Source organism: Salvelinus alpinus, chromosome 18, assembly GCF_045679555.1.
Source record: "Salvelinus alpinus chromosome 18, SLU_Salpinus.1, whole genome shotgun sequence".
NCBI lineage: Eukaryota > Metazoa > Chordata > Actinopteri > Salmoniformes > Salmonidae > Salvelinus > Salvelinus alpinus.
In genome coordinates this window covers 40,603,064-40,614,851 of record NC_092103.1, presented here as the reverse complement: position 1 = coordinate 40,614,851, position 11,788 = coordinate 40,603,064, and the positions used below count along the sequence as shown (strand labels likewise).

General features: G+C 41.8%; 1 long non-coding RNA gene across 1 annotated transcript; it reads left to right on the top strand.

Moving 5' to 3' along the window:
• Positions 1 to 776: 776 nt before the first annotated feature.
• LOC139544678 (uncharacterized) lies at positions 777 to 3,323 on the top strand. The gene is made up of 3 exons (XR_011668920.1): positions 777 to 902; positions 1,033 to 1,108; positions 1,961 to 3,323. It is a non-coding gene; the product is annotated as an uncharacterized lncRNA (long non-coding RNA).
• The last annotated feature ends 8,465 nt before the right edge of the window (positions 3,324 to 11,788 follow it).

Here is an 11,788-nt window from a genome sequence, read left to right as displayed (position 1 = left end):
AAGTAGCTATCAGCAAAGGCAGCTCTATTAAGGGTAAATGTTTTCCTTTCGGCTTTCCTGACAGAAAGTACTAAATAATGTCAATGAGTGTTTTATGTATAGATGTTAACAAAATTTATAATTTTAGAACTTGAATTCTTTTTTGAGGTATTTGTGATCTCTCCATGGCTGTGAAGATTCATACTGACTATTGCCTTCTAATATAGTGGAGGATACGTCTTCAAATAGAATTGTCAACTATAGACTGTGAGCTACAGTACTGAATAGGAAGGAATAACAAGTTATGTATAACTGTATTACTGAATAAGAATGAATAACAAGTTATGCATAGCTGTATTACTGAATAAATAGAAATAACAAGTTATGTATATGTCACGACTTCTGCCGAAGTCGGTCCCTCTCCTTGTTCGGGCGGTGTTTGGCGGTCGACGTCACCGGTCTTCTAGCCATCGCCGCTCCATTTTTCATTTTCCATTTGTTTTGTCTTGTTTTCCTGCACACCTGGTTTATATCTCAACATCATTACTATGTGTATTTAGCCCTCTGTTCCCTCCATGTCTGTGTGGGGTTTTGTTTATTTGTCTAGGTTGGTACGCTTCCGGCTGGTTTGCGCCGGGTTTTGTTTTATACCCAAGCTTTATGGCACCCTGGACTTTGTACTTGGGTTTTGTACTTTGTACTGCCTCACTTGTTCTTTGGGAATTTGTTTTTGTGACGCGGTTGCGTTCTGTTTATTATGATTGCCTAAGTAAAGTGCTTTGTCCACTCATCTCTGCTCTCCTGCGCCTGACTTCCATGCACCAGCTACACCCACCGTTGACAGTATAGCAGTATTACTGAATAAGAATGAATAACAAGCTATGTATAGCTGTATTACTGAATTAGAAGGAATGTAAGTTATAGTAAGTATAGATTTATTTCTGGAGCTAGAGGGGGAAAAGTAACAGAATGGTTTACTGTTTCATGTTAGTTTCACTCCTAGACCCTTTACTGCATCTCTTTCGGCCCTATAACCTCTCATTTTCAAAATAGGCCCAATCATTTTCCATCAATTATGGCGGGATCTGGCAAGAAGCGAGGGAAACGGAGAGAGAGGGAGAGGGGCCATGTATGTAGCCAAGTTATTGTCTGTGTATGTAGCCAAGTTATTGTCTGTGTATATAGCCAAGTTATTGTCTGTGTATATAGCCAAGTTATTGTCTGTGTATACAGCCAAGTTATTGTCTGTGTATACAGCCAAGTTATTGTCTGTGTATACAGCCACGTTATTGTCTGTGTATACAGCCAAGTTATTGTCTGTGTATACAGCCAAGTTATTGTCTGTGTATACAGCCAAGTTATTGTCTGTGTATACAGCCAAGTTATTGTCTGTGTATACAGCCAAGTTATTGTCTGTGTATACAGCCAAGTTATTGTCTGTGTATACAGCCAAGTTATTGTCTGTGTATATAGCCAAGTTATTGTCTGTGTATATAGCCAAGTTATTGTCTGTGTATATAGCCAAGTTATTGTCTGTGTATACAGCCAAGTTATTGTCTGTGTATACAGCCAAGTTATTGTCTGTGTATACAGCCAAGTTATTGTCTGTGTATATAGCCAAGTTATTGTCTGTGTATATAGCCAAGTTATTGTCTGTGTATATTGCCAAATTATTGTCTGTGTATATAGCCAAGTTATTGTCTGTGTATATTGCCAAATTATTGTCTGTGTATATAGCCAAGTTATTGTCTGTGTATATTGCCAAATTATTGTCTGTGTATATAGCCACGTTATTGTCTGTGTATATAGCCAAGTTATTGTTACTCGTTGTGTATTTATTCCTTGTGTTATTATTTTTCTATTATTGTTTCTTTCTTTCTCTCTGCATTGTTGGGAAGGGGCCGTAAGTAAGCATTTCACTGTTAGTCTACACCTGTCGTTTACAAAGCATGTGACATATAAAATGTGTTTTTAATCTCAGAAGATGTCCTTGTGGCCGGGGATCTATTTCCTGCTCATCATCCTCATCCTCTTATTAGCATGTCACAGGAGGGATCCGCCCACTCCGGCCTGTCAACATCTTCAACCACAATGCGTTGTGGGAGAGGTGTTACCACACAGAGATCCTGTATTATAGCTGTTTAAGGCTTACTTCATTTTACACATCTGCAGCTAAAATCTTAATTGCAGCATAGATACTATAGTAGACTAAACACAAACTAGCCTAAATAATGAAATATATTCATGTTGTTGTTTCTCCGACGATGATATTTATAAACCAAACTATATCGTTACTATTGCATTTCTAACATTATAGGCTCCTTCTTCAAGAGTGTAGCTCAGTGAAATCATCTGGTTTGGCATGCAAACCAACCATTACACTTCATCTGCTCCACCGGGAGAGTCACAGTCAGCGTCCCAAATGGCACCCTATTCCCTATGTAGTGCACTACTTTTGACCAGGGCCAACAGGGCTCAGGTAAAAGAGTAGTGCACTAAAGAGAATAGTTTGCCTTTTGGGATGCACACAGAGAGCCAATAGATCCATGCAGGTTAGCCTATTAGCAAGACACATATGCGTCTATAACTTCAGATTGGCCAAATCAATGAGGCGATTAGCCACTGCAGATGGGAAGGCTATGACCAAATTGGTGCGTGCTTAACAAAACAGTTACACTTGACAGGGTTTAAAACCGGCTTCGTTATGGCATATTAAGAATATTTCCAGATGTCTGCAATTAGTGGCATCTATTGAAGAGAGGTGTAGCTATGGGTAGTTCGTGATAAGTATGGAGAACATTACTTACTGGATGTGTCGTTGAGCCATGTGTGATGTCTATGAGTGCAAGCAGAGAGTATCAATAAACGGCTCAGTTACAGCTTTTACTGCCAGCATGTCTGTTCTTGTATAGCATAGTGATTTGTATAATAGTATTACCCTGAAGTATTGTAAAAAATGATTGTCAGTATTATTACAAGTATTATTAGAGCAGTATCTGTGTAAACATCACGTGGTCTTAGGAATCTACTGTATATCTATACAGTACATATGTGTGCTTCTTGCTTCTCTGTCTGCCCGTCTGTGTGTGTGTTTGTGTGTGCAGCAAATCCAGGACCTCTGCCTTGCTAACACACGTGACCACCCTCCTGAAGAGTCTTACCACACAACTAGCTAGCTATTTGCTGGCACAGTGGGGGACACTTCAGGCTGAGGAGTAAGTTTCACACATCTCCATGTGGTACACACGAGCATGTGTTGTTGGTCATCTGTATGTGTGTCCACCTGTGTTTGTCTGTAAGTGTGTTTTTGTGTCAATGTCTCACTATAAACACAGGCTATAGCGACATTCTCCATGGCGCCTCTGGTGGTCTCTGCTTCCCCCCCTAGGGAGAGTGCAACAGCTGCTGTTTAACTCTAACGACGGTCTGAAGTGAGAAATATGCCCCTCAGAACCAATACCAACACAAAACATCAGAGAAGACAGTATGATGATACAGTCAGAGAAGAAAAAATGCCATTGTTACATTATTAGCAATATGGATGGAGCAGAAAGACATGATACAGCTGTAGGTACTGACAAGGTAATATTACCACAAGAATAAAGGGGTGGGGGTTTGGATTTCACTTCTGACACCATTTTTTGTTATTAGCTATATGGAAGAGACATGCAGAAAATCAAGTTAACATGTTTATTGACAAGATAATATGGCGACAATATAGGTCATGCATCCTGTAACTTGATCAGTATTAAAGGACAAAGGCTGCGATTAAATCCAAGGTGCGTTATAGAGATGCGCACTGGACAGCTGACAATGTGTCTTCTAATTCCCAGATGTTCGCAGAGATGGCGATAAAAGCTGAGCATGTCGGCTAAAATTACCTTGAAAAGTCAAGTGCTCTATGACACACCTTGGAATGAAGCCCAGCAACAGTGTGTCGCCTTTCTGACAGTGTAGTGGTACCTTTCTGACAGTGTAGTGTCACCTTTCTGACAGTGTAGTGTTACCTTTCTGACAGTGTAGTGTCGCCTTTCTGACAGTGTAGTGTTACCTTTCTGACAGTGTAGTGTCACCTTTCTGACTGTAGTGTCACCTTTCTGACAGTGTAGTGTCACCTTTCTGACAGTGTAGTGTTACCTTTCTGACAGTGTAGTGTCACCTTTCTGACAGTGTAGTGTTACCTTTCTGACAGTGTAGTGTTACCTTTCTGCCAGTGTAGTGTTACCTTTCTGCCAGTGTAGTGGTACCTTTCTGACAGTGTAGTGGTACCTTTCTGACAGTGTAGTGGTACCTTTCTGACAGTGTAGTGTTACCTTTCTACCAGTGTAGTGTCACCTTTCTGCCAGTGTAGTGTCACCTTTCTGACAGTGTAGTGTTACCTTTCTGACAGTGTAGTGGTACCTTTCTGACAGTGTAGTGTCACCTTTCTGACAGTGTAGTGTTACCTTTCTGACAGTGTAGTGTCACCTTTCTGACAGTGTAGTGTTACCTTTCTGCCAGTGTAGTGTTACCTTTCTGCCAGTGTAGTGTTACCTTTCTGCCAGTGTAGTGGTACCTTTCTGACAGTGTAGTGGTACCTTTCTGACAGTGTAGTGTTACCTTTCTACCAGTGTAGTGTCACCTTTCTGCCAGTGTAGTGTCACCTTTCCAGCAACCGACCTCAAATGTGTTGCTGTCACGTTCCTGACCTTATTTCCCTTGTTTTGTATTTATTTAGTATGGTCAGGGCGTGAGTTGGGGTGGGTTGTCTATGTGTGTTTTTCTATGTTGGGATTTTGTGTTCGGCCTGGTATGATTCTCAATCGGAGGCAGCTGTCAATCGTTGTCCCTGATTGAGAATCATACTTAGGCAGCCGGGGTTTCACGTTTGGTTTGTGGGTGTTTGTTTCCTGTGTCAGTGTTTGTGCCACACGGGACTGTTACGGTTAGTTAGTTTGTAATTTTGTTATTGTGTCTTGTTTTCGTGTATATTAAATATCATGGAAACTTACCACTCTGCACATTGGTCCTCCGATCCTTCTCGCCTCTCCTCGTCCGAGGAAGAAATAGACTGCCGTTACAGTTGCTGTAGCTGTTACTGGACAGAAGAATGTTACTGGACAGATGAATGTTACTGGACAGAAGAATGTTACTGGACAGATGAATGTTACTGGACAGAAGAATGTTACTGGACAGATGAATGTTACTGGACAGAAGAATGTTACTGGACAGATGAATGTTACTGGACAGATGAATGTTACTGGACAGATAATTGTTACTGGACAGATAATTGTTACTGGACAGATGAATGTTACTGGACAGATGAATGTTACTGGACAGATAAATGTTACTGGACAGATGAATGTTACTGGACAGATGAATGTTACTGGACAGATGAATGTTACTGGACAGATGATTGTTACTGGACAGATAATTGTTACTGGACAGATGATGTTACTGGACAGATGAATGTTACTGGACAGATGAATGTTACTGGACAGATAATTGTTACTGGACAGATAATTGTTACTGGACAGATGATTGTTACTGGACAGATGAATGTTACTGGACAGATGAATGTTACTGGACAGATGAATGTTACTGGACAGATAATTGTTACTGGACAGATAATTGTTACTGGACAGATGATGTTACTGGACATATGATGTGACTGGACAGATGAATGTTACTGGACAGATGAATGTTACTGGACAGATGAATGTTACTGGACAGATGAATGTTACTGGACAGATGAATGTTACTGGACAGATGATTGTTACTGGACAGAGGAATGTTACTGGACAGATGATTGTTACTGGACAGATAATTGTTACTGGACAGATGAATGTTACTGGACAGATGAATGTTACTGGACAGATGAATGTTACTGGACAGATGAATGTTACTGGACAGATGAATGTTACTGGACAGATGAATGTTACTGGACAGATGAATGTTACTGGACAGATGAATGTTACTGGACAGATGATTGTTACTGGACAGATCAATGTTACTGGACAGAGGAATGTTACTGGACAGAGGAATGTTACTGGACAGATGAATGTTACTGGACAGATGAATTGACTGTCGTCCAATGAGATGTTTATCAGACTGTTTTTGGTCCAATAGAAACATCATATTGATAAGTGCTTGTTCAATGGCAGTGTGGTCATTATTATGACATCAGTGTTTCATTGCTTAGTAAGTCAGTAACTCAGAACGTAGGTTATTTTTCCCATACACAGGTAATTGCGTACTAGTATTGTTTTGAACACCAAAGAAACCCCCTGCATCTTTTGAATTCCAGCACCTCATCAGAGTACGGGCAGAAAGAGAAATGAGTCTATCTTGAATTATGGGAGTTGTCAGTTGATAGGGCTGAATGCCTCGCTAACGTACTTAAACCTCTCTTGCCCGAAGCCCTGGTAATCTGTCCATGGCAGAAATACATGATTGTAGTTTTCCATAACCACATCACTTTGAAGGAAGCTTGTTGTGTTTAAAAATGGGGACATACAGGTATATACATAGGCATTTATGTGTGCGTGTGTGTATGTGTGCGCGTGCATGCGTGTGTGCGTGTGATCCACTCATATACAATGTGGGTGACCCTGCATGCCCCAACCCTCCGTCATTCAAGTGCAGTCATCAGAAGCCTTTCTTTTCCTTTTGGGTGGACACGTTTGGCTGCTGTGGTCTTCTCCTGGCCCCACCCAGAAAGCCTTTTAGCGCCCGTGTTTGCCTAACTATTTTTCTCACCTCACATCGCTTGAACTTGTCAGAAAGTAATGCCAAGGTTGGGTGTGCCCTTCCTCTGAGCGGAGAAAGAAGAGGTAGAGAGAGGAGAGGGGAGGGAGGGGGGCATGGAAGGTTTTATACTGTAGGAAGCCAAATCCCAATCAAATGAGTCCTCTCGCCCTCCATCCCTCCTTCTATCTCACAGGTCAAAGGGTGGTCAGTGCTAAGGAGGAGTTTTCTCTGGAGAAAAGAGGCCCATGGTGTGTCAGGGAGCGTAGGAAACGTGTGCACGGGCCTGTGATGTTCTTCTCAGATGCCCTGAGACACAGACCATAAAGAGCAGGTCTCTGATTGAGCCTCTCTCAAGCCGGGCCAGCTATAATAAAGAGCAGCCTTTCTTGGCACGAGGCGTGAGGTTGATCCTTGAGACTGTGCCAAGCAGTAAACTCCCTGACACGTTCCAACGTTCTCCACATGGAAAAGTCCCAACAAACAATATCAAGGAATGTTGTTGGGTTGTTGGGTTTACCAGAAATTAGTTAACAATGGGTGGGTGGTGTTTTAAGTTTTATGCACCTGAAATTGACGTAATTTGCATAGCTTTTGATCTTCTTAACAAAGGCCAACTCTCAATATGGGAAAGTCCCAACAAACAATGTTATAAAATGCTGTTGAGTTTACCAAAAATAAGTTGGCAAACCTGAAACTGAAGTAATTTGCATTTTGTGTGTTTGAGTCTATGCTTGTGAGTCCCTAAGATGTTTCAATTCTCAAGGAACATCCCTGACAAACAATCAATGAATTTAGTTAGGTTTACCAAAAAAGAAGAAAAGCCACCCAAAACCATTCTTTCCTAGAATTTACAGTGTTAAATAACACTAATATGTGAGAACAATATTTTTGGTGAACAAATGTTTTTGGGGGGCGTTATACTGTAGTAAGGTTGGTTGCAACATGGACAATCGTTGTGGAAATCTGCAGAATCTCTCTATGGGCTGGCTGGCTAGGTAGCAAACGTAGCTACACACAATAATACCAAAGACAATATCAGCATGTAACGTAGCTAGTTAGCTGTAAAATTGCCTAAACAAACTGCACTATCAATTTAGGAGTCTAAAATCTCACCATGTTCAACCTGCAGTTCGATCTGCCTCACAGAGCGGAGTCTAACATTCGCAACGGCAGATATACTTTTGAGGAGATGGGAAACGCTGCCCATCCTACGTCAATGTGCCGTGCGGTGCATTCTGGGCGATTTTGGGACAAAGAGCGCTCTCCCTCAAGGAGTGAATGGGAGTCAATTGGGTGCTCGCTCAAAAACCCAACATGAGCACGAATTCCGTCAACATAAGTACAACATAAATCTTTTCTGAGATGTGAGATAATTAACTTGCTTTCTGTAGAATCGTATAGCTTAGGAATCGTGACATTATGTACTTTTGAGGAAAATAGGCACATTTCTCGACATATACACTGACTTTGAGAATGGATTGTGTGACGATTAGCTTAGCAACCGCGTGACGCAGCATGACAACATGAACACGATTGGTTGCCAGTCTGCTGGGTGGGGCGTTATACATTATTTCATTCATTGGATTCCTATCTCCTTTCTATAATATCTATGGCAACGGCACCATGCAACGCACCCTGGATTAAAGAGGCAGACAAATAGGACAAATGCGCTAGACCCTCCGTTAAATTACAAAATTCTCGAGGTAGGAATATCGCAAAAATATGATCAATGGCTCATTCAAGAGAAGACATCCTCCTGAGTTATGACATCGGCCAGTATTGAAATCTGACATGTATGATAGACGTTTTTGCAATCTAAAAGTCATATTCCTAATAACTTCCAGAGTAGTGAGAGAGACTATCACAATGCTAAATCATACCAGACGGATTTCTGCCTGCTTGAATGCCAATAATTCAGGTACACTTGAAAACGTGAAATGACTCAGGGAATCGATAGAACATCACTCAGAGATACACAATAACAATATAGCATTCAAAACTGGTGAACCTTTCCTTTAAGTGACACTGGATGTGTTTCCAGTTATGCATATGCACCTGAAAGTAGGTTGGTGTTGATCCAATGTGCCTTGTGATCTGTAATTGTCCACCTATTCCGTTACACAAGCCAATTCTCTCTGGCATATAGTTACTTCTATAAAGAGGTCCTTAATATAATTTTTTGATAGTTACAGTTACAAAGGCCTAGACCAGGGTGGGCAAACATTACTCAATCCGCCAAGGGCCGCATTTAATCATCTGACAGGCCTGCGGGCTGCAGTTTGCCCACCCCTGGCATAGACTCTCATTCCCCACTGAAAATAACAGGTCCTTGGAAAAGCTGGTTGAAAGTGTACAAAATCTGACAATTGTTATATAACTGAAGGTGAGAAAACAATAAGTCATTTAGCGTCCTGTCTTGTCCTCTTCTAGATACTGAGGAAAGTGCTTCTGACTGAGTCACAGGCGATAAGTCTATCACCCATGACTCTTTAGGGAAATCTCACCCAATTAAATGAAATTGTACTCTGTCTTTTCAAAGTGCCCTTCAGTTCAGCTCCAGTGTGTAATGCTAAGAAATGTCACACCATACACCCGTTATACTAGTCTTACTACAATGCAATAACCAAAGAACAAGCTATTGAGTTAAGTCAGTTATTAAGTAATCTCTCATGGACAGACTATGTAGACATAACTGATACTTTACATCTGTCATAAGACTATGTAAACAACTGGTACTTTACATCTGTCATAAGACTATGTAAACAACTGGTACTTTACATCTGTCATAAGACTATGTAAACAACTGGTACTTTACATCTGTCATAAGACTTTTAAAACACCATATAGTTGACTTCGGTGTAATATTAATTTAGTTTCAATTAATCAAATACCTATTTTACTGGAGTTTGATGTGTTGTTTACAGTAGTCATATGACTATACAACAGTGTACCCGCTCATGCTCAAGACATATAGCCTTAGGCATAGGATACATACAATACCACACTCTTCAGAGGACAAGGAAGGCTGAAGCCCCAGTCTCTTCAGACGATAAGGAAGGCTGAAGCTCCAGTGTCTTCAGAGGACAAGGACGGGTGAAACCACAATATATCTTATCTCTCACTTATCTCTCTCTCCTTCACTCAAACCTCTAGAGACTCACTGAGAGGAGTTTATTTTCCCAAGGTGCTTCTGTTCCCTGCATGGGGCATCAACAGGAAACCAATAAGAGGACCGCAGGACCATATACTGGAATGGTTGTGTTGAGAGAGTGTGTGTGTGTGTGCGCTGTGTGTGTGTGTGTGTGTGTGTTGTTTTCTGGCAGTGTTCAGGATGTAACAGTTCATTTCCCTCACGGTTCACCATTATTACTACATTTGGACTAATGGAGAGGCTTGATAGCAATATGCAAAACAAAACACATTGTAGCTCCACTTCCTTTATGGGACTGTGACTCTACATTCATTCAAGATGAGGTATTTTTAAACTCTCTCCACACAAACTCTGTGAATCATTATCAAAACTTCTGACAAATACGTCATTTCCTTGTTTGTGGAGGAAAGGATTAGTTCTTCGCAGATTTTTTAGATTTGTTTTATTATATTTCTATATTTTATATTATATACTTCTCAATAAATCAAAAGTAAAACAGATTTCTAGAATAAATGTGGGCAACCGCACAGCACCTACTACCTGTTTCTTTAAAATACAACAATTGCAAGTTATCAAAATTTGAAAGAGAGCGGGACCCACTAGACCACCCGCTAGACCACAGAGTGAACATGGAAAACTCACTGTACCATCAAACAACATAGCTGACCATGTTATCAGAGTGTGGTGGGAGACAACATGGCTGACCATGTTAACAGAGTGTGGTGGGAGACAACATGGCTGACCATGTTAACAGAGTGTGGTAGGAAACAACATGGCTGACCATGTTATCAGGGTGTGGTGGAAGACAACATGGCTGACCATGTTATCAGGGTGTGGTGGGAGACAACATGGCTGACCATGTTAACAGAGTGTGGTAGGAAACAACATGGCTGACCATGTTATCAGGGTGTGGTGGAAGACAACATGGCTGACCATGTTATCAGGGTGTGGTGGGAGACAACATGGCTGACCATGTTATCAGGGTGTGGTGGGAGACAACATGGCTGACCATGTTATCAGGGTGTGGTGGGAGACAACATGGCTGACCATGTTATCAGGGTGTGGTAGGAGACAACATGGCTGACCATGTTATCAGGTGTGGTGGGAGACAACATGGCTGACCATGTTATCAGAGTGTGGTGGGAGACAACATGGCTGACCATGTTATCAGAGTGTGGTAGGAAACAACATGGCTGACCATGTTAACAGAGTGTGGTGGGAGACAACATGGCTGACCATGTTATCAGGGTGTGGTGGGAGACAACATGGCTGACCATGTTATTAGAATGTGGTGGGAGACAACATGGCTGACCATGTTATTAGAATGTGGTGGGAGACAACATGGCTGACCATGTTATTAGAATGTGGTGGGAGACAACATGGCTGACCATGTTAACAGAGTGTGGTAGGAAACAACATGGCTGACCATGTTAACAGAGTGTGGTAGGAAACAACATGGCTGACCATGTTATCAGGGTGTGGTGGGAGACAACATGGCTGACCATGTTAACAGGGTGTGGTAGGAAACAACATGGCTGACCATGTTATCAGGGTGTGGTGGGAGACAACATGGCTGACCATGTTACCAGAATGTGGTGGGAGACAACATGGCTGACCATGTTAACAGAATGTGGTGGGAAACAACATGGCTGACCATGTTAACAGAGTGTGGTGGGAAACAATATGGCTGACCATGTTAACAGGGTGTGGTGGGAGACAACATGGCTGACCATGTTATCAGAGTGTGGTAGGAGACAACATGGCTGACCATGTTAACTGGGTGTGGTGGGAGACAACATGGCTGACCATGTTATCAGAGTGTGGTAGGAGACAACATGGCTGACCATGTTATCAGAGTGTGGTGGGAGACAACATGGCTGACCATGTTGTCAGAGTGTGGTGGGAGACAACATGGCTGACCATGTTATC